This window comes from Bos grunniens, chromosome 11 (assembly GCF_055505025.1).
Source record: "Bos grunniens cultivar Pamir isolate PY7600 chromosome 11, Bosgru_T2T1.0, whole genome shotgun sequence".
Classification (NCBI taxonomy): Eukaryota; Metazoa; Chordata; class Mammalia; order Artiodactyla; family Bovidae; genus Bos; species Bos grunniens.
The window spans coordinates 243,330-266,981 of record NC_141175.1 but is presented as its reverse complement, the minus strand read 5'-3'; the positions used below and the strand labels follow the sequence as shown (position 1 = coordinate 266,981).

General features: G+C 47.2%; 2 long non-coding RNA genes across 2 annotated transcripts; both read right to left on the bottom strand.

Moving 5' to 3' along the window:
• Positions 1-1,587: 1,587 nt before the first annotated feature.
• On the bottom strand, positions 1,588-12,368 carry LOC147362155 (uncharacterized). The gene is made up of 4 exons (XR_015135998.1): positions 12,205-12,368; positions 6,250-6,386; positions 4,684-4,906; positions 1,588-2,256 (listed from the first exon to the last, which is right to left on the bottom strand). It is a non-coding gene; the product is annotated as an uncharacterized LOC147362155 (long non-coding RNA).
• A 3,383-nt stretch (positions 12,369-15,751) lies between these two features.
• LOC147362154 (uncharacterized) lies at positions 15,752-23,317 on the bottom strand. Its single transcript, XR_015135997.1, has 2 exons — positions 17,450-23,317; positions 15,752-17,009 (listed from the first exon to the last, which is right to left on the bottom strand). It is a non-coding gene; the product is annotated as an uncharacterized LOC147362154 (long non-coding RNA).
• Positions 23,318-23,652: the final 335 nt, after the last annotated feature.

Genomic DNA, 23,652 nt, shown 5'->3' with positions numbered 1-23,652 from the left:
ATCAACCACGTCAATGTGTCATGCAGAAGATAATCTAAATGACCTGATTCTATAACAAATTTTCAATTATTAATAAATATTTGCTGTCCTTGTGTTTATTCTGAGATTACTGAGAGTAACATGGCCAGTTTTACATTACTTAAAAAAGATTTATTTCATGGGGCAAAATTTAATAAAACTTTACTTTTCTTCAAGTAAAACTCCAGCATACAGTAATTAAAATACTACTTTCCTGAGCCAGAGCCAGCAAGTTTTTCTAAAGGGCAGATAGTAGATATTTTAGACTGTCATATGACCTCTGCTGCATCTACTCAATTCTGTTATTGCAGCAGGAAAGCAGTCTTAGATATCTTTATAGACACTGAAATTTGATAGCCATATAATTCATATGTCTCACAAAACTTTATAACATTTAAAATAATAAAAATCATTCTCAGCTTTTAGGTCCAACCAGCACAGATTGTGGTAGAATTTGACCCAAGGGATGTAGGATGCTATGGCCTGATCTATAAAACCACAGTGGAACTGTGAGGGGAAGCATGCTGACTGAAACCACCCACCCTGGCCAGGCACCACAGTAACCATTTGCACGAGTTGTTTTATGACAGGAGGTCCTGGTAAGGAACAGGGAACTAACAAGCCTCCAGCAGCTGGAAGAGTTCGGGAAAGGTCAAAAGGAGACATCACAGGTCCGACCACCTCCCAGAATCCTTCTCTCTGGCATCCATCTTGGCTGAACCAAGATGTGCACCAGCAGGAAGGACTCTGAGTCAGAATGATTGGCTAAAGACAACCCAAAAACTAATCCCATCACCGTAAAATCCGAGACTGTGAGCCGTGTGGCAGAGCTGTTCTGGGTTCCCTTACCCTACTGCTCTCCATGCGGGTGCCCTTTCCCAATAAAATCTCTGGCTTTGTCAGACATGTGTCTCCTCAGACAATTCACTTCCGAGTGTTCGACAGGAGCCCAGTTTCGGGCCCTGGAAGGGTCCCCCTTCCTGCAACAGTACCACCTGATGTGGAACACCCACTTTGTTCTCAGGAATCAGTGACCTGTAAGGATGTGGTTGTGAGCTTCATCCAAAAAGACCAGCCCTGTCTTGTGATGCTGGAGACATCGGTCATCTGTGGGTGAGACTGTCACTATTTAATAGAGAATCACCCAGAATAGCTTGGCCGGAGTCAACTCTCATCCCCACCCCCCACCTCTTCTAAGGCTCACATTTACCTGAAGGACATTTTTAACAAATTATATTTTAAACTAGCCCTGAAAGAGAAGACACTTTTCAGACAAGCACAAATGAATAAATGAATTATAAAACTTACTACAATGTTCTCAAGCAGTTTAATATTTCACTATATGGTTTTTTTTCTCTATAAACTAGCAAGTTCCATAAGGGTGAAGGACATCTAAGAAATTACATAAACAAGATCAGAGCCCTGGGAAGTCCTAAATATCTGTCTCCTTGAACTGAGAGCTTAGGGCAAAACTTAGCAACTTCCCATATTTTAGCTTAATACTGAAAATGGATTTTAGTGATATTTTCAATTAAAGTTTTCAATGCATCAGTTTAGCAGGGGACTTACCAGAGTGAAACTCATCTTTCTTGCAATAACCCAGTTACACCCCCACAAGATGCCTGTGCCTTGAGGCTGTGCAGTTAGAAACTGCCCATATTATCAGGGAAAGAGCGCACATTTCAAAGCAGGTTATGTGTTTAGGAGAGAGTGGAGGGTGCAAGGTGCGGGGAAAGGAACAAGTCCATTTTCCTGGAAGGTAGAGGAATCAGGTCCTGATTCACTGAATTGGGAGCATCTATTTTCCACATAGATTTTCAGAGACGCAGCTGGTGAAGACAGCGGATTGGCGCTGAGCTTGGCTGTCCTCCCACAGAAAGGAGAGCTGAAAATACCAGACTACTGCACGTTAGAGCAGCCTGACAAGGCTGCTGCACAGAAACCCCCCTCAAAGCCTGATGTGCCAGTCAAGGTTGTGGACAAAAACAAAAAGTCCCCACAAAATTACAGCCAGGAGAAGTGTGCATCCGTCTCCCATTTAGATGCAGAGGGAGGCAGCCCAGGGTTGGTCTGGCAGGGCTGTCCCAGAAAGCTCCATTCCCATCCTAGGAATACTGTTCTGTCATCCCAGGGGCGTTTGCCCCTCCAGGGTGGACAGGGAGCAGAATGGAGCCTCCCTTTCTAGGCTGACGTTCCCAGTAGCAAGACAGCAGGAGAAGAAGAGCCAGGTTCTTTCACCTAGAAAATAGTCAACAAGTTGCACAAATTGTTTTCCCTCCATTCTGGAAGGACAGCTTGTCTCGTAAGCATCCCAGCTTCAGAGGATGATGGGAATGTCTGTAGTCTCGGGCAGCCATGTGCTCAGTTCAAAACTGAGTGTGCAATCACCCTAGGAGAGAAGTGACCAGACTCCTAGGAGCCAAATGGGCATGTCTGCCATGTTCCCTCTACTCATACCCTTCCCAGAGCTCTTGCTGTATGAGAGTTTGTCCTTCAAATTGCATCCATTCACATTTCAGGAATGGGCTGAAAATCATGAGTTCATGGGTGGTTCTCATTAGATTTGCTGGTAGGCCATTGATTGAACTCCACTGCTAACCCACAGAGTGTCTCTGGCCAGGGGTGGCACTGGGGCAGGCAGTGTGGGCGAAGAATAATAAGGTACACAGTGGGAGCACCAAGGTGTCAGCAGAGGCTTCAAATCACAGGGGAAAGGAAAACACGGGGATACACTTGGGGTCAACACCCACATAGTGTTGTAGGAAAATAACTAGAATTAAGTAATTACTTCCCTGATGGTTCAGATGGTAAAGAGTCTGCCTGCAGTGCAGGAGACCCAGGCTTGATCCCCAGGTGGAGAAGATGTCCTGGAGAGAGGAGTGGCTCCCACTGCAGTATTCTTGCCTGGAGAACCCCGTGGACAGAGGAGCACGGCAGACTATAGTACATAGCGTTGCAGTCAGACCTGACTGAAGCGACAGCATGTATGCACACAGATACCTTAACAAGAAGACTAGTGAAGACCAGAGACATCAAAAGAGCCTAGACCTCTGAAGAGCTTCGAGAGTGCTCCATGCCCAAGATGTAAATGGAGAGTACATGGAAGGCGCCGACTACAGCTCCCCCTATGGCTCCTCTTGTCTGTCTCCCCCATTAGTAGGTCAAGAATGAACCAGGGGACCCTGAGTGGGCAAAGCAGAAGCCCGAGGGCAGGACCCATCCTCCCTGGCCAACCCCCTTCCTTCTGTCTCCACAGCCCAGGGGCCCTAGCCACCTGTGCTCCATGCCACACACCTGTGTAAACAGGTGTTATCACTTCTCCTAAAGAGTGAAGCACACTGGCGGAGAACTAGCACCTCCCAAACAGTGACACCCAACTTTAGACTAATGTGAAATTTAGGAAAATACAAATTGATGTTAAAACAGCCTATAACATAGCTTTTATTTTCACCAATGCCTGCATTATACAATTAGTCATAAGTAATCTTGTTCTAAACATAGGCTTTTAATTTAGAAATAATGCTGTTTTCTACTTTTTCAAAAATGTACCTTTGCAGCCAATGTTCAATTCCTCTCATGTCTTCTTAACCAAAGCAGACTTTTTTTTTGTTTTTTGCATCTTCAGAGACCCTGTCAGAGTGTTTCCTGAAGGTTAGGTGAGAGTTTCCCGGGTCACAGTCATCCCTTCTCCTGTTGCCAATCCCTTCTCCTGTGCCAATCAGCACAGGTTTTTTTTTAACCATAAACGCTGGTTCTGAGAGCACTCGCTGAGTGACTGGCTCGCATAGACACGGAGCACTTTATCCCCATCAGCGTCTGTGGCTGGTGTGGCCACTTGGAAGCAGCCTGGCGTCCCGGCCCTCATGCTGGGCGAGCCACCCTGCGGCCCCTTCCCTCATCGCTTCCACCCCCAGGATCCCAGGGCATTAGACCCTCGGGGCCGCTCTGCACTCCTACCTGACCCCTCACGGGTATGGACAAGTCATCCTTGTGCCGGTCCAGGAGGAAGGAGGTTCCGTCACAGCCCAGGGAGACCCACGGAGGAGGCTCCATCCCCTCAGAGGCTCAGGACTCCTCACGGAGGTCCTCAGGTCTCCTCAGGACTCCTCAGGACTCCTCAGCGCCTGCCCTCTGGGTTCTCACCCGCTGAACAAAGACTGCAAATGCCTCTGGAAGTGGGGTGGCTGTGGGGCAGGTGAGACTCGAGTGAGTCCAGTGTGGAGGGCAGGGGTTTCTAAGTTGCAAAGCACAGGCCAAGTCTTTTATGAGCTGGAAGTATGGACCACTCAGAACCTGCCCACCAAATGGAGGGATTGGTTGGCATCCTTGTTGAGGCAGTCTGAGCATGGGCTGGAAAGGAATCTCCAGGCACAGCATTTCAGAAGGCAGTGGGTTGATTACAAACAAAGAGATAATGTGGGCACTGCCAGCACAGTGGGCTGACCTCCTGGCAGACCAGGGAGATTTGGCAGTTTTTGTGGGTTTAATAACCAATTTTTATGGCCTCAAGACAAAGAAAATTCCTGCTGTAGGGCTGGCATCGGGTGATTGATTAGGGTGCTGTGGGGGTGTTTACTGGAGTGGGCATCTTTGCCTAATTGGGAGTCAGGAAGCTTGTTAGTGATGATTCGGGGTTTTGGCAATGGTTACAAAGGGCTGAGTTACCTTCAGAAGTGTCGTTGGTCCTGGGCTCGGCTTCTGTGGCCTTGGACAGGACTCACCAGTCCTGAGTGTAGGTTTCTTAGAGAGAAATGAGATGATGGAGAAGGAGAGCTCCTGGTGAGAGCCTGACATCCATCCTTGATCTCAGCACAGGAGCTGCGGGTTTCTGTGTGTGCAGCTGTCCCCAGGTCAGAGCAGCTGCCTTCTGTGGGCCTGATGGTCAATCCTGATTATGTAAGACAGATGCAAAATGAGAGTTAAGACCTTCGTCAGGTTGTCCTCTGACCCCTTCATTCACAGCCTGGAACAGTGCTTCATGACACCTGCTGTCCCCACTACACACTGAGGGCTCCCTCCCCAGAGCACGTTCATGGAGGCCCACTTTGTTCCTGGCCCATTCCAGACACGGGCTCAGCTGTAGGTCAAGCAGGAGGCTGCAGACCCCAATTCTTATATGAAACTAACAGGCTCAGAGACAGAAAAAATAAAATGTATGCAAAGTCCAATGGTAATACGTATCTTGGGGAAAAATAAAATCAGGAAGTTTAGGTGAATTTCAGAATGTGTTTAGAGAGTAATCAATGGGGATGGCAAAGTGTTCTGAGCTGGGAGTGCAGCAAGTGCCAAGACCCTGAGGCCACAGTGGAAAGCATGTTCAGGGTTTTAATAGTGTGGATTCTTTGATTTTTCTTGAGTCTATTTTCCTTTCTCTTTTCTAGCTCATTAATATAAACCTGGGCACCAGTTTCTTGAATTCAGCATATTATATTGTGGTGAGTCAAAGTGAAAGCTTCAGTGATTTTGGATCAAGTGAGCACCTGTTTATTGAGTGGTCTCCCTGGGCCTGGCACTCTGGGAGTAACCAGGAGGCTGTGGAATGGACATGAAGGTCTCCCCCTTGATGACCTTGGTCAATGAATTTCCACCATGTCCTGAGGCCCCTTTTACTCCACTTTCTCTTCACCTCACCTGGGTCATGAATTCTGGTCCAAATGCTCTCATATATTTATCCTCTGTAATTCCTTCCAGATGTTTCTAACCGAAGATCCACCAAACTGCTCAAAGGCAATGCAGCCCCAAATGAGTCCACCCTTTAAGGGTAGCCACTAATCACCCTGCCCTCAAGTCCCAGGAGTGGCGTCTGCCTCGTCACAGCCAAGCACCTCCCACCGTGATCCCACCACTGCAGGGCTCCCCACTGTTCTCTCCAGCCTCAGACTGCACACTGACCTTCACCTCTGCACCAAGCCACTCCCCTCAAGCGGAGGGCAATCGCACACAGAACACCATGTGTGGTCATTGCCCATAAAGAGGAGCTATGCCAGAGCAGAGGGCAGAAAGGTTTCCCTGAGAAGGTAGAAACAGGGCAGTGTGGCAGCAGAGTTCACACAAGGTTTGAGGCCGGCAGCACACTGCAGCCCCTTCCCCCAGTTCCCCAGGGGGGCCTGTGATCTCAGGCTACCATCTTGGTGGGCTGCCTCCTGTGTTAGAGGGATGCCCCATTCATTCACTCATCTTGTGTTTTGTCTTTGCACCCAGTGCCAAGCTTCAGCTAGATAACTAACTCACCCTTAGAGACCCAGTTCAGAAGTTGCCCACTCCATGAAGACTTGCTGATGGCCACCCCTTCTTCTTGGTGCATCTGGGCTCATCTGAAACTCCCCAGGGCTCTGATCATGCTTGATTACCTCTCCAGCCTGTGAGATCTGTGAGGAAGGAACTCAAACTGTGATGATGCCTCAATGAGCAGTAAAAGAAACACACCGCATGTGAGTTCATCAAAGGTTTCTTTCTTCTCTTCCCTCTTTCTGGGACCAGGAGCTGAGGGGCCGTGTCTCACCCTCACCTCATCTGACACTTTAGTAGTTAGCAGGATTTTTATTTTCAATTGAATAAAGAAAGTTCATGACTGTACGTCCTTGAGAAACAAATGGCAGGACTCCTTCCAGATACCCGAGCCAAAAGATGACATCCTGGGAACATAAGCTGTCTGGGCCCCTGGGCAGCAGGAAGTGGGGACACAGAAACAGTCTTTACCCTCTGCCACCAGGACACGCTTGCTCCCTCTTTGGACTTAACCAACATACCTCATTATAATTAGCTGACTACAGCTGTAATTCAAGGTCTCTCCTTGGATGGTCTGTCTTTTGGAGACAGATTTAGAGGTCACCAGACCTCAATTCTCAGAGAAGGCAATGGCACCCCACTCCAGTACTCTTGCCCGGAAAATCTCATGGGTGGAGGATCCTGGTGGGCTGCAGTCCACGGGGTTACTAAGATTTGGGCATGACTAAGTGACTTCACTTTCACTTTTTACTTTCATACATTGGAGAAGGAAATGGCAACCCACTCCAGTGTTCTTGCCTGGAGAGTCTCAGGGACAGGGGAGCCTGGTGGGCTGACGTCTATGGGGTCGCATAGAGTCGGACACGACTGAGTGACTTAGCAGCAGAAGCAGAAATTCAACTTACCCAAATCTGGAAACACTATTTTAGACAGACATTCCTAAAATATAATTATTCTTAATAGTTTATATCTCATTTACATTTTTTACGAGTTTTTTTTTCTACAGGTACTTTCCTTGTTGACGAACTTGTAACAGATATAACAATATAACAATATTTAACTTATAATAAACCTAGGCACAATGAAAATATTAAGCTTAATGTTAACGACTCTTAGACATGTCTATATTAGATTAGCAAAGAAACATTAATACTAGATATTTCATATTGAATATTTCCCAGTTCACGTGAATCTGATATTCTTTTAGGTTAATTTCTCTTGTATTTAGAATTGTCTGATTTGTAAGTACTTATTTTTCTTTGAAGTGAAGTGAAATGAAGTCGCTCAGTTGTGTCCAACTCTTTTCAACCCCATGGACTGTAGTCTAACAGGCTTCTCTGTCCATGGGATTTTCCAGGCAAGAATACTGGAGTGGGTTACCATTTCCTTCTCCAGGAGATCTTCCCGACCCAGGGATTGAACCTGGGTCTCCTGCATTGTAGGCAGATGCTTTACCATCTGAGCTACCAGGGAAATGTGACCCTCAAATCTATGGCCAGCTGGCTTTCAACCAGCATCCTGAAAGGATAGTCTTTTCAACAAGTGGTGGTGGAACAACTAGAGAGCCGGTAAGTGAAACCAACCAACCAACTCCCCCAACCCTTCCTTTAAGAATTTTTATTCTTCAACTTTTCTTTAGGCCAATTAAATTAGAACTCACTTACCATTTTGGCAATATTATTAAAACAAACAAACAAAAGACACACACTGAGACAGATAAATTGAGACAGACAGACAGAAATCTCATAGTTTTCCACTTGACATTTAAAATGTCTCTTTGACCACCCCACCCCCCCACCCATTTTTTTGAAGTTCTAATTTGCCCAAGGCTGAGGTCTCAGGCAAAGTGGGCTGTGTATTTCAGGGACATGAAAAGGGTTAACTTCAAGCTTTTCCCTAGGCAGTCTTTTTAACAAACTTGTTGTTTTTAATTGCATATGCAAAAAGAACTGGTTCTGCAATTTCCAAGAAAAAATTTTTTCAGTTTAACCAATTTTCTCCAGAGTCTAAAGAACATCATGGCCATCCTGTGTCAGAAAGTCACCTTTCCTTTCTGTAGTCATAGTTTTATATCTAAATTATAGGCCAAATGGTGCTCAAATTGACTCTGCTGTCAGGGGCAGATCAGCTGATAAAAACCGTGGATTGTCCCTCTGGTTGGGAGGTCTTTGTCCCATGAGAAGGATCTGAAGGGTTAAGGGAATTTGCAGGAGTGGGGGAAGCTTGGTCCTTTCCCACCCTGAGAAACAGGAGTAGGTACAAGGAAATTCTTTAGGATGTTCAGGGGTGGGGGAAGTTGGTTCCCTCCCCACCTGAGAGATAAGCATAGTTAGAAGGGGATCTTCAGAATGTTAGGAGAGCTTTTGATCCTTTAGGCTTTTGAATATAGGAGAAAGACCTGGACCGAAGGGAACCTCAGAATCCTCTCCAAGAGATCATGTGGGCATGAAAGGTCGAGTAGGGGTCGTCTAGGAAACCTGATGGAGAGAGACAGAGGGGGACAAGAAGGCAACAGGAAGGCAACAGGAAGACATGTGGCATGAGTCCCTGAGACCCGGATTCCAACTGAGGGCCCCGAAGGACTGAAAGTAAGGAGATTCTGAGTTCTCTCACTGCTTTGGGCAAAAGCTAGTGTGCCTTTCAGAGGCCATTTTTGGGGTTCCCCACAGCACAGGAGTGTGGCCGGGAGGAGCTACCTCATGTCCAAGGTCAGGGGCAGCAGCTGAGAGGAGCTACCTCACATCCGAGGTAAGGAGCAGCGGCTGTGCTTTGCTGGAGCTGCCGTGAAGAGATACTCCACGTCCAAGGTAAGAAAAACCCAAGTAAGACAGCAGGCACTGAGATAGGGCACCAGAGGGCAGACAGATGGAAACCACAATCACAGACAGCTAGCCAATGTGATCACATGGACCACAGCTTGTCTAACTCAATGAAACTAAGCCATGCCCTGTGGGGCCACCCAAGATGGACAGGTCATGGTGGAGAGGTCCACTGGAGAAGGGAATGGCAAACCACTCAGGATTCTTGCCTTGAGGACGCCATGAACAGTATGAAAAGGCAAAAAGATAGGACACTGAAAGATGAACTTCCCAGGTGCCCAATATGCTACTGGAGATGAGTGGAGAAATAACTCCAGAAAGAATGAAGGGATGGAGCCAAAGCAAAAACAACACCCAGTTGTGGATGGAAATGGTCTTAGAAGCAAGGTTTGATGCTGTAAAGAGCAATATTGCATAGGAACCTGGAATGTTAGGTCCATGACTCAAGGTACATTGGAAGTGGTCAAACAGGAGATGGCAAGAGCGAACATCAAGTTGGACTATAGAGAAAGCTGAGCACCGAAGACTTGATGCTTTTGAACTGTGGTATTGGAGAAGACTCTTGAGAGTCCCTTGGACTGCAAGGAGATCCAACCAGTCCATTCTAAAGGAGATCAGTCCTGGGTGTTCATTGGAAGGACCGATGTTGAAGCTGAAATTCCAATACTTTGGCCACCTGATGGGAAAAGCCCCTGATGCTGGGAGAGATTGAGGGCAGGAAGAGAAGGGGACAACAGAGGATGAGATGGTTGGATGACATCACCAACTCAATGGACATGAGTTGAGTAAGCTCCGGGAGTTGGTGATGGGCAGGGAGGCCTGGCGTGCTGTAGTCCATGGGGTCACAAAGAGTCGGACACGACTGAGCAACTGAACTGAACTGAGTTTATATTTGGGCCAGGCCTTTTGCAGGGCTAAATTTTCCAGTTTCTGAGAATGTAGCCAATGGGTGAGTCTGAGAGAGGCTCCCAGGACGTACCAGAGCTCACTCTTAGCCTATCTGCCATAGAATGGGCTACTGAGAGTCACCGGCTGACAGAAAGGCGTCCCTTTTGTCCCATTGATCTCCTCATGTGACTAATGCACGCAAATGGCTGAGGGACCCAACAGTCTCGCCTGACAGTGAGAGGTGATCCGTAAGAACCGTGCAGCTAGGGCACCGAATGACCTGGGCAGAGATAGATTCCACACTTTTCACAAGTGCATGGGGAACATTCTCCAAATTGACCATATGTTAGGCCAGAAAATAAGTCTACTATCAGTTCAGTTCAGTTCAGTTGCTCAGTCGTGTCCAACTCTTTGTGACCCCATGAATTGCAGCATGCCAGGCCTCCCTGTCCATCACCAACTCCCAGAGTTCACTCAGACTCATGTCCATCGAGTTGGTGATACCATCCAGCCATCTCATCCTCTGTCGTCACCTTCTCCTGCCCCCAGTCCCTCCAATAGACTCAAATCATACAAAGGAACTTTTTCCTGTCACAATGCAATGAAATAAAAATTAATAGTAGAAGGAAAAGTGGGAAAATCCACTTTTATGTGAAGATTAAACACACTCTTAAATAACCAGCAGGCTAAAAAATAATAATAAAAAGGAACTTAGAAAATACCTGAAGACAAATCGAAATATAAATGGAACATGCCAACATGTATGGGATTCTGCAAAAACATCACCAACAATGAAATGTAAAGCTGTGAATGAAAACATTAAAAAGAAAGCTCAAATAAGCGACCTGTCTTTACACCTAGGCAGAAAAGGGAGAGCAAACCAAACTCAAAGCTAGAAAAAGGAATGAAAATAGTAAATATTGGCTCTCAGATAAATATACAGAAGAGGAAAACCAAAGAAATCAATTTTAAACAAAAGTTACTTCAAACAGGTCAACAGAAGTAACAAATCTTTAGCTATACTGACTAAGAAAAAAGACAACTAAAATCAGTAACAAATAGGAAACATAACTACTGATATCAGAAAGTAGCACAGCAAGGGAGAACTCTGAGCAGCTGAGCGCTGTAAGATTGGATAACCTGATGAAATTCTGTTATTTAAGCCTCAGTCTGTGGTATTCTATTCTGGCAACCCTAGCAAACTAGCACAGCTTTATCCTCTTTCTTGCAAATAAAAGTTATGAAAACAGTGCCCAAACCCACAAAGTATATAAAGTATCCTAAAGGAGGAAAAGAGAAAAGGATGAACTACCTAGGGTGTTGAGAAAAAGCTTTTTCTTGGTTTCTTACCAAAGTTAAAATAAGAACGTCAAAACCAACTGAAAAGACTCATGAATAGACATTTTAGAGAAGCCAAACAACAACCGTGGTAGGACAACCAGAAAGTCATTCAGTTGGTAAAAACAGTAAAATAATATAGTAAAATAAAAACAGTAAAATGCATTTTATTTGGAGGTTTTTAAAAAATTCAATTTATTGAAAATTCCAAAGAGGTTATAATACAGGTACATGATTCAAGATACTGAAAATATGCTTTGCCTTAATCTGTGCCTCCTGTCATTTAGCCTGTGTGTCCAGGGCCATCTGGCCTCCATAGGTAGTATTTTGTTTCTTACAGGTCCTTCTAGAGTTCCTTGTAAGCAAACATGAAAATATATTTCTCCTTCATGCCCCAATTCAAAACACAAATAGTGGTATATTAAGCATGGTGTTTTGTTACATGTTCCTTTTATTTATTTGACAATGTCTTGGAAGTTGTCCTCTATCAGGACATAATTTCCTGCAGAGCAGTGCACTGAGTGAATGATGTAGTAGTATAATCCTTCTTGGCCATCCACATTGGGATGAACACTGATATGCAGCAATCTGTTTATATTACAAATAATGCTGCAATGGAGAACTGACCTGTGCTCTTCTGCTGCTAGCAAGTGTAGGATATATTTCTAAAGGATTTGTAACCTGGAGTATTTGTAACTGAGAGAGCATTTGATAAGATGCTACCAGTAAGATCCTTCTGAGCCATCAATGAGCCTTTGTCTTTAAACTGCAACTTCTCTATCACACCACTCCCCAACTTGTGTTTAAAACCGCTTTCCAATGCTTTCTAACATTCAGAAACCCTCTACAGTCTTTCCTATCATCAGCACTGCCCTTTATTCTCAGTGCAGTTACAACCTCACCGGGTACGTACCTGTTGTCTCCACTCTCCTCTGGGTCCATCACGCTCAACTCACTCCTTTAGAGCTGGAGCCAACATGGCCAGATAACTCCTTGAGTGTAGAGAAATGGGTCATGGATGATCTGAGCCAGGGAGCCTGGTGCCCAGGAGAGAGGGAGTGTCCATAAGGGGTGTAACTGGGGAGAAGGAAAGGTATATTAGGTTTGATCCATGGTAATTTTTCAGGCAAAGTTTCTACAGAGCCCAGACATGGGAGCAGGAATCTTGGTTGGAGAATTTGTGCTTGGGAATTTGTACCCAAATAGCACAGCTAAGATGGGAGGCGGGGACTCCAAAGGGAACAGCCTGTGAGTGAGTCTGCTGTGAACCTGCTGTGAGTGCCAGGGAGAGACACACACGGGGACAGGATGCAGCAGAGAGGCAGGAAGGCAACAGCAGGCATTCCAAAAGGAAGGGGAGAGTGTCATGGCAATAAGGACGTGCCACAGAAGCCTGTGCCACAGAAGGGTGGCGGTAAATGGAAAAGGGATCAGAAGTCATTCATAAGTCGTGGCAAGTTGCTTCATGAGAGGCTAAGGGCAGAATCAGACCATAGGATACAATGAAAAACAGATAAAATCAGTAGGTAAAACCCATTCATGTTCAAATCGAGATTTTGTTAAAATGCTGTTTTAAGGAACATAGAAATACAGTCTCAGATGGGAGAACGTTGAAGTTTAGGTGATGGCTGACAGAATGATTCCCTGCCTAGAAGAGATGCCATCAGCAACAGTTCTGTGCAGAGTCGGGCAGAGAGCCCATGACACCGGCGGACAGATGTGATGGGAGACACGTGTGGAAAAGGCTGGTGACTGGAGGGCTTCAGGGAAGAGGGAATCTTGCAGACTACATGTGCCACTGTGTAGATAACATCAAGGGGGAGCTATTTGGGTCTTAGGAATCACTTAACGTGAAAAAAATTACTTAAACTGAATTTTAAATTGGCACCATGTAAAGTGCAATGGCTTTCCTGGTGGTTCGGGTCATAAAGAATCTGCCTGCAATGCGGGAGGCACGGGTCTGATCCCTAGGTCAGGAAGATCCCCTGGAGAAGAAAATGGCAACCCACTCCAGTATTCTTGCCTGGAGAATTCCATGCACAGAGGAGCCTGGCGGGCTATAGTCCATGGGAAAGCATAGTAGGAATAAACCCAGCAACGTGAGGAAGTGTGCTGTGTGCCGGGTTTTTCACCAGGACAAAGCCTGCCAGCTTTGGATCAACCCCTTTTGTCTCTGAACTTTACTTGTATTTTAGTGTCTTTCTCTTTTATAATTTAAAAGTCACATTCCTTAAACTTTCCAAGCAGTTTTCCTGGTAGGCTTTCTCCCGTGGAAGTAGGATTTCTAGGCATGGGTTCTATGTTTCCTTTCCACATAAACTTCATAAAAAGCCCAACATTTTTTTGAGGTAAAAATTCTGCAAACTGTTGAAATAAATTTATTTTGGTCCATACTGGCCAAGGCTACAAAAATTGCTCCTCAGTCTCCTGAGTTTAAAATAGGCTCTGTGGTACCATCAAGGTTCCTGCTGATCTCAGATCCTGTGATCTTGCTGGTGCCTTGACTATCGCATGCACTCTGTCTGACTGCCAGGGCCCTGCGTCATCCATCTGTGTGGGCACGTGGCATCAATGTGCTGTATTTATGGAGAAGTATTCAGAGCAGGATCAAATCCCGGGATCAGGACTGGCAGCACTGAGCTAGCACTGACTCCGCCCCCCGCCCCGCCCCCTTTCCGTCACCACGTGTGCGCTCACTCACTTTAACTCAGCCCCCATGTGTTTCCACCCTCCAAGTTGGTGCCCATCTCAGGGCCCTTGTCCCTGCTCTTCCCTCTCCTAGAATGACGTTGTCCTAGAGCTTAAAGTGGCTGCTGTTTTCTGCTCACCTGGATGGCAGCTCAGACATTAACCTCTCGGATGGGCATTCTTGGACCAGCCTGTCTAATGCTGGTGTTTCCCCTTTACCATCCCTCGTGACCCTGATGTTTTCCATCAGTGTTGTTTAGTCACTAAGTCATGTCTGACTCCTGCGACCCCAGGGACTGCAGCCTGCCAGGCTCCTCTATCCCTGGGATTTCCCAGGCAGGAATCCTGGAGTGGGTTGCCATTTTCTTTTCCAGGGGATTTTCCTGACCCAGAGATTGAACCCATGTCTCCTGCTTGGCAGGTGGATTCTTTACCACTGAGTCACCTGGAAAGCTCAGTTTTTTCTTTATAATGCTAATCAAAACTTTTCCCCAGTTAAAATTTTTATTTATGAGTCTGTGTACTCTAGAAAGTCACATGAGGTCAGGGTCCCTATCTGTTCATTTATTAACGTGTCTCCAGTGATTACAATTCTCAATTGATAAGTATTTATTGAGTAATGAATACAAGAGCCTTAAGGTCCCTTTAATTCAAATTCATGGATTAGAAATGAGACATGAGCTACCAAGTGTCACACAGGTGGTCACCTCAAGCCAATCCAGAGATAGTGAACTGCACACTTTAGAGCAGAATGAACTGCTAGTGACTGAAAAAGAAGATGGACACTGGGATTCCGGTGAAAAACATTCTCCACAATATAAACTGTGGGAAAATTTAGTGTGACTTATTAGACCAACAGATCTTATGAAAACAGGAGCAAAAATGGCCTCGGTGACTTGATATACCTGAAGGATTCAAACTCAGAGACTCCTAAGACCTTACCCAGGATTTATTGGCATAAAGGTCTTCGGGGGGGGGGGGGGGGGGGAGCCATCTAAGTGTGTCTCCTGATATTTCATTTTAACATGTTCATGAGCAAAACAACAAATACGAAACAAAAGACACCTTCAAGCCAGTGTGGTTAGGCGATTTTAAATTATTGATTCAAAAGTACAATTTTCTCTTAAAATGAAATGTGATTTCTGCTTCTAAATACAAGAAGGAGTGTCTGGACTTCCTCACCTACTAGTGGTAATTAGAAAGCTGAACAAAATCCATGAAATGAACCCTGAGTCAGAATGCTTGGCCAGAGACAACCTGGAAACCAACCCAATCACCATAAAACCTGAGACTGCAGGTCACGTGGTGAGAAGTCCCCTGGGCTTCCTCGCCCTGCTGCTGTCCTCCTGCCTGCCCTTCCCAATCAAGTCTCTTGCTTTGTCAGCACGTGTGAGCCCACTCTAGGGCCCTGGGAAGGGTTCCCCTTACTGCAACGATAAGAGCAACAGCGTCTAGACTTCCTCACCTACTATTGGGAATTAGAAAGCTGAACAAAATAGGAAACGGTTCTCAGAACCTGAACAGCAGGCAGTGTTAGGGTTCCAGGAATAGGTTCCTTGAGTGAAGGTGAACACACACATCAACCTGATGACTCTGCAGCTGTCTGTCTTCAGGGGGTTTTCACGCTGCAGCTGCAGGCAGAGGAGCCATAAACATTCTGGCAAAAATCTGAATTGAGAACACTGGTGATCTGGGAGGCCACGGAGGCTATACCCTGTGTGGCAGGGCATCAAAGAGGAGGGAGATACTCAGAGAAAATGTTCCACAACTGCTTAATGATCCCTTTAAGTCTTTATCGAATATCAATATGAGGACACACAGGTGAGATTCCATAATGAACAAAAACACAAAAACAGAAAACATTGGTCTCACAAGCAAAAAAACAATTTCTTCTACATTAATTTTTTTTCAAAATATGGCAATTAAATGAAGGCTAGTGTGCAGTACTAGAGAGAAGGAAATGGCAACCCACTCTGGTGTTCTTGCCTGGAGAATCCCAGGGATGGGGGAGCCTGCTGGGCTGCCATCTCTGGGGTTGCACAGAGTCGGATACGACTGAAGCTACTTAGCGGCAGTAGCAGTGTGTAGTACACACATACATAAATGGATAAGTTTGTAGAAAGCAATTTTTTAAAGATGTCAATAAACCTCTTGTCATTCTAATTTTAGAATTCTAAAAAAGTGAAAAAAGTAATGTGGCAATATGTCTTTGCATACAAAAGGCATTCGAATAGCTTTCGTATTCTTTTAAATTTTTTTTAATTGGTGGAAATTGTTTTACCGTTTTGTGTTGGTGTCTGCCATACAACAATACAAATTAGCCAATAATTATATATATATATGTATATATATTTATATCTCTCGCTTCTTGAGCTTCTTTCCCCTCCTTCAATAGCTTTAGTTTTAAAATGGAAAAGTTATCAGGAGCCCAACATTTAATGTCTAAATACTAAAGAAATCGTTAACAATGTCACACATGTTCCTAACTCAATATTATCCTTCCATTATGATGTTTATGAAGATTTAAAAATACAGATCAGTAAGTGCATTGAGCAGCTACTATTTGCATTGCAAGGGGTCAGCCAGCACCACTTGCGTTAGGCTGAGACTAGGACACTTAAGTGGAGAAGGCAATGGCGACCCACTCCAGTACTCTTGCCTGGAAAATCCCACGGACGGAGGAGCCTGGTGGGCTGCAGTCCACGGGGTAGCTAAGAGTCGGACACGACTGAGCGACTTCATTTTCACTCTTCACTTTCACGCATTGGAGAAGGACATGGCAACCCACTCCAGTGTTCTTGCCTGGAGACTCCCAGGGACGGGGGAGCCTGGTGGGCTGCAGTCTATTGGGTCGAAGAGTCGGACATGACGGGAGCGACTTAGCAGCAGCAGCAGCAGGACGCTTGAGTGGTAGCAAAACAGGAAGGCACATTGTGCTCAGCTTGTGATGTAGGGAAGTTGGAGGCAGGCTGACAGGAACAGGGGCGCCCACGGGATTGCTTAGAGGAACATATTCCCGCCGATTTGTTTCTAATGGAAAGGATAAATGAGGAAACAGTCACTGACCAAGACCGGACTTTGAGGCCTAGTGCTGAAGACTTTGGGGGTCTGGGTTTCCACAATGGTTGCTGCGGGGCATGGGGCAGGGCCTCGTGGGTTGTAGAGCATTTCCTCTGCTTTTAAACAAATATTTAGATATACTGAAACTCTTTGGTCATCTTCAACTGAGCAGTTAGCTATTTTGTGGGTGAATTTTATTAATTACAGACAATAATAGTGATTTTTATTATAGATTTCTATATTTCTCATCTATCAAAACCTACACTATTAGAAACTGTAGAGCACCAAAGTTGTCTGGCCATCTGGTCGACCTGTCGGCGGTGCTCGCCTGACTACAACCAAACGTGAACACAAATCCGGATCGCAGGGCAGAGAAGGCACAGCACCACCACTCCGCACTCGTTTCTCACCTAAGCGTTCTCCCGTCCGCGCGTGTTCAGACGCCCTTCCAGGACTACACACCGCGCCAGGCTCGCGTCTCCTTGGTACCCTCAGCGGAGGGCCCGGGCCGTTTTCTGGATCTCAAACATTTGGCGCCTCTGACCACCGAGCCTGTGCAGGACTAAAGCCGCGCATTGGGCCGCCTCCTTGCTCGCCCACCGCGTTCCCTGTTGTCACCCGTGGCGAGGGACTCGTGTGTGGTCCACACAACTTTCGAGCCCGTAAGGGGAACAGACTACAGGCGGCCCCCGCGAAGACGCAGCACGGCCTCCGACGAACGCAGAGCTTGACACGACAGCGGCCGTCGGAGAGCAGCTCCACCGCCGCCCAGCCCTGGTGCGGACCTGGGCCCCCAGGCGATCAGGACGCGGGCTTGGGAGAGCCTAGCCTGGGGATCGCGGTGCCGCTGGGAGGGTCGGGCGCGCAGCCCAGCGCCGCCTTGTTCCGCGTGTCCGGCCAGGCTCCACTCCGGGGGAAGACGCCCAGGATCCAGGGACTGCCGACGGAGACACACGGCTACTCCCAGCCGAGGCGGGAAAACAAAAATGCTGATCCAGGACACCGCGCGGGGCACTTTACTCTCCTGGCTGCGAGCCGTACCCCAGGCGGCCCCGCGGGCGGAGGAAACGTCCGGATCGCCGTCTAGCTTCTAAAGACACGGCCCGTGCTCGCCACGCAAGCCTGACCGTTCAAGAGGGAGCAGGACGCGTCCAGGCCCGGAGACGGGGCCCAGGCGCGCCCGCCAACGAGCCCTGCGAGCCCATACTCGGCCGGTCTGGCCAAGCACCAGAGACTGGAGCGTGGGGACCCCGGAGGGAGACGAAGGCCCCTAACGGTGATCCAGGAGTTTGGCCCACGAGTCACAGGCACAGGCACTCCGGCGCCGCAGACCCTTTCTCTGCTCGCTCCGAGGCCCCGCGATGGAAGACCGCGAGGAGATGCTGGTCGACCAGAGCGAGCGGCAACCCACCCTTTAACGCCGCAGCGCCAGGCCGCTTCACGAAAACCTGCAGATCCAATCTTCAGCAGGAGCAGGCATGCCCAGGTCTCCGCAGTACCATGGTTATTGCCACCAGCACTGCCGGCCTCTGGAGCTCTACGCCGCATTCTCCGGCTGAATCTTAGCCCTTAGGAAGGTCGCCGAAGGAAAGGAACGCTCTGAAAGCGGCCGCCAGGGGCGCCCGACAACCGGTTCGAGGGTCCCCAGGACGAGTCGCCTGCAGGCCGCAGCCGCGCCGAACGCCGTAACGCCCGAGCTCGCCCGGGGCCTCTGCCTCGGAGGGGACTCCCCGCTCGGGACAGCGCGACGCGGCGTCGCGGAGCGGCCCAGGCGGCAGACGAGGGCGGGCGGAGAGCGGGAGGCCGCGGCGGAGAGGCCCTCCCCGCGAGACTGCAGGGCCGCAGGCCAACCTGAGCAAGGGAGATTCTGCAGGGGGCTGGGCTGTGTGAACTGTGAGCTGAAACAGCGAAAGGAAAACAGAAAGCAAGCAAGCACGGAAGACATCTTATTCTGTCATTTCAGAGTTGAGATGTTACTCAAGTATAAAAATACAAGGCTCAGAAGCCATAAAGGAAACGACTGAAAACTTGACTATGTAATTGGTCTTTTAGTCTTTACCAAGCAAAGGCAGGTGACAAGAAATGGGTGTGTGAGAACGTTTGTGCGACTACATATATATTAAGAACGTTGGTATCAGGATTACATAATAACAGAATGTAGAAAACACGGCAAGGGACCAATTAAGTAAATTTTCAGTGCATTCACATAACACAAGACTATCACTTTGCTTTTTGGTTTATTGCTGTTGTTTAAATGAGTTAGATCCATAGGTATTGAGTTGGAAAGATGTCGATGGCAAACTGTCAAATGAAAACACAAAGTTTTAGCACTTACTACTGGAAGTGATTTTTAAAAAATGAAGCGGAAAAATGAAGAGTTAGAATAGCTAAAGCGGTTTTAAAGAGCAAGAATCAAGTCTTCCCTACAGCCTGGTGTCTGGACAGAAAGATGTGCCAGAAACAAAGATGGGCCACACTACGTGCTTCTCTGCTCCCTCCTACTATAGTCTTGGGAAGGCAGCTGGCATCTCAGCCCCTGCACCTCTCTGCTCCACTAACACTCAGAGCCCCTGCAGGCAATCAGAACTCTGACTCGGCAGGCCTGGGATCCCTATGTCCACAGTCTCTTCCTTCATGTCAGGAGCCTCGAGCAATTCACTTGGTTTGCCCAATCATCCATGCCCAGAGCTGCAGGCTCTAACATACACCTGTGCAGTCCTCTCCATAAGCTTTGAGCTGATATCCCAAGGGAAGACCATTCCCCTCACAAAACAGGTATGAACCACGGGAACAACTGGAAGTTTGCACCTGGACCCATTATACAAACTCTGTGTGCACACTCAACTCCCAAAGACACTACCCTTTTCACTGTGCTGTTTGCATGGTATGGCCATTGCTTACTAGAAGCATCCAGACTCACTTATGTGGCAGGAAGAAATACTAAGTACACACACACCTGTGCGCACACACACACGCACGCACACACACCCATGTACAAACATAGAGGCACACACACACCCCAGGAGCTAATCTGGACTCCTGCTAGGGCTGGCAGTGGTGGGAGCAGAAAAGAGATCACTGTTGCTGCTTCCCGGGTCCTCTGCGCTGGCAGACCCTGGTTGCTTTGCTGACTTCACTGTGGGGAGTGAGGGCTTGGAGCGCCCTAGTCTGCAGTTTGCTGTCCAGCGCCCTGTGCTTTATTCAGTCCACTCTACCCTCTCTCCTCAATGCACAGTCACCGTTAAAAATAAGAATGGACACACATTGATTTCAATTTTCAAACTTGAACAAAGTTTAAGAACAGAGAGAAATTGGGTTATTGTGAAGAAGGTAGTGAGGAAATTTTGTTTATCTTTTTTGCAGCTACCAAAATGTTCAAATATAGTCTATAAAAGCTTAATATTTTTTAAAACTAGGAAAAGTAAATAATCCCTCATTACTCCTTCTTGCCCATCACCACCTCTGCCCCAGCTTCTGTCACACTGGGCTCACCTGACGACATGCCTGTTCTCCTGGTTTGGAGACTTCTTTCACACTCATCACTGTCCTCTATGCTCACTACACACCTGAGGCCACTGTAGCCATCCACATGGTAAATCAGGGGATTTTTCTCTAGTGAGCCTGAGGGTTGTATTTTTTTTTTTTTTCTTCTAATAGAAACCTCTCCCATCTGTCCTCTAAAGGCACAACCTTTATGGATCCTGTAACAAGTGGGTGTGAGTGACAGAAAGAGTGTGTTTCCATATCAGTCTCTGAGCTGCCATATGCCTAACAGAGTGGTGGATGTTACTGGCATTAATATTTCCTGGGTGGTATTAGAAGATCCAGGCCGAAAGGAGAAACCGGACAATTTGGCAAGACACAGATCAAACCAGGAGCCAGAGCAAGTCCCTCTCATTGTTTCAAGGTCAAGAACTCAGCCACCACTGTCCTCCTCTGCATCCTCATGCAGGACGGTTGAAACTGACCAGATAAAGCTGAGGAGATGGAAAGAAGTCATGAGATCCAAGCCTCTAAAGCCCTGCTAGATACTCCAGGCATGAGTTCCCAACCACTCACCTGGGTGTGACCCCTCCTACCAAACCACAGGCATGCAGAGATATGGGGAACCCTCCTCTCTGGGGTCAAAGCACTATGGGCTAGTCGCCATATAAACAATGTAGTAATATTTCCATTTTACACAGAAAAAAAATGAAAGTCATGAGCTGTTATACTCTGATTAGACCTACTTGTTCAGAGTTATTTAATGAATATTCAATTCCTATGATTTACATCAAATCCCAGGAAACCCTCACAGTGATCACTTGGGGAATCTTGACTCCATAGAACAACCACTCTCAAACACTTCCATAACTAATTCTTGATCAAATGCATCAGGCTTTGTTCTCCAATACCCACTGAAGTCGTTTAAAGTCCCCACCCTTCCTGCTGTGCCCTCCCCTGACCCTCTGGATGCAAGCGCCTTCAGTCATCTTGAGTCCTCCCAATGTGGGAATCAGGCAACTTTGGAGCCCTAACCTTAGTTCTATCATAGCCTCAGATATGTGGCCAAGCCACTGTAAACCTTTTCAGTGGTGGGTGAAGCAACCTAAGGGGTCATGTCTTGGCGGAAGATCAGGCACTCTGGTCGCATAGATAAGCTCTTAAACCCCCTTGCACAGGAAAGAAGCAGGAGCACATACATCATGAGTCCCCTGGTAGGTGTCACAGTCCCACAGGGCAGACATGCTCATCAAATGCAGAGGAAGTTTACTTTGGGGTAAAATCTAGTTGACACCTTCAGAGGCATGGTGAAATACTACATGGATTTCTGTCCTACTAAATATTATTGGCAGAAACATTCTTCATTTCATAATTTTTGTATAGGAAGGTATTTGTCTCTAAGGAAGGAAAATTAAAATAATTACTTTCTTCATCAAACAAATTTGTGTGCTCACTCAAAACATATTCTGACATTTAGTTGACACTCTCCATCTTCTTCAAAGATAAGAAATATAATCATTTGTTTCATTTCACCCTGCTCATCTCCAGGTTTCCCATTTTCCTCGAAGGGTGTGCCTCTTCTGAGTACAAGTCCCACCTACTCTCTTGTCTTCATAAGAGAGCTTAAGCCTCAGTCATAAATTCAGCCTTTGAAATAAATACCTCAGATGACATAGTGGCCCCAGGAGAATGAGAAGCTGTCCCCAGTGTGGTGAGAAACCTTGGGTTCCCTCCCCAACTCATCTGCCAAGTCTCCACCGCTCAGGGCTATTGTCCTAAATGACATGTGTGGGCAGCAGCTGATGTGAAAGAGAAGAGTGTGTCCAGAGGCCCAGAACTGCCCCATTCTGTCCCCAGCAGCTCTAATTCTGGGTCTGGTTTCATTTTTTTTTTTTACCACAAGTGCTCTTTCCAGCCATCCTAGGACTTCCTTTAGAGTAGTTCTTTAAAGATCCCCCAACCACCATTGACCACTGCTATACTTCCCTCCTGAAACTAAATTCAGTTCTTTTGAAAGATTGAGTCCGGGGACTTCCCTGGACGTGCAGTGGTTAAGAATCCACCTGCCAATGCAGGGGACACAGCTTTGATCTCTGGTCTGGGAAGATCCCACAAGCCACAGAGCAACGAAGCCTGTGCACCCCGACCACTGAAGTGTGCGCACCCTGGAGCGGGTGCTCCACAGGAAGGGAAGCCGCCACGGTGAGAAGCCAGGCGCCGCAGTAGAGGAGCCTCTGCAGGTCACACTGCAGACAGCGGGTGTGCGGCAGTGACGGCCCGGTGCAGCCAAAAGAAATCAATCAGTTAAATTTTTAAAAGACAGAGTCCAGCAAAAAAAAAAAAAGAGAGAGAGAGAGAGAGAGAGAATGACATTTCACTTCTCTTTATGTTCATTCTTCTCACATTTTGTACCTGATTCTCTTAGATATTTTGGATGCTTACAAAACTCCAGGTCACAGAAAAGGAGGAATTTCCAGTGTTCAGCGTCTCAGGGAACAGGCACACATCACTTGTGCTGAATAGTCGAAGGAGATGTGAGGGGAGCAATGAACCAAAACTACCAGAAAACCCCAAAAGGAGAGCAGCCCATGGACCCCGGAGCAGCTGTCTGCGGGCTCACTCTGGGGTAGCAGAGGACCCACAGGCTGGCTGGGCTTCCTGAGCCCCCAGACTGCTGGAGAAGGCTGCCATCTTTCAATGATGATTCAGACTCCCCATCAGGAAAACCAGGCCTGATCTCAGCATCTCTGACTCAGTAAATACCTTCAGGATCCACCCCACATCCACCCTCTCCTCCTCTCTCTCAGGCAGAATGAATCAACTGCATTCAGTGCAGGCCAGGTCGCTGATCATCCTGGGGTGCTAAGGCCAGGGCTGGCCACATAACTCACCACCTGGGGATTCTTGGGGTCATAAGAACTTACCTACTTCCTCATTCAGGGTGAGGAACAGCAGTGGCTGTGACAGGCAGGACATCCCAATATGGCAAAGGGACAGGCAGAGTCAAGGTGAAACGACAGGAGGCTGTCTGTGCGGGAAGCTGACCAGGGCAGCATGGCCAGCCCCTCTGTTCAGGGACAGGCGGGCGCCCTTGTCACCAGAAGCAAATGCAAATTAGCCAGGGTCCCAG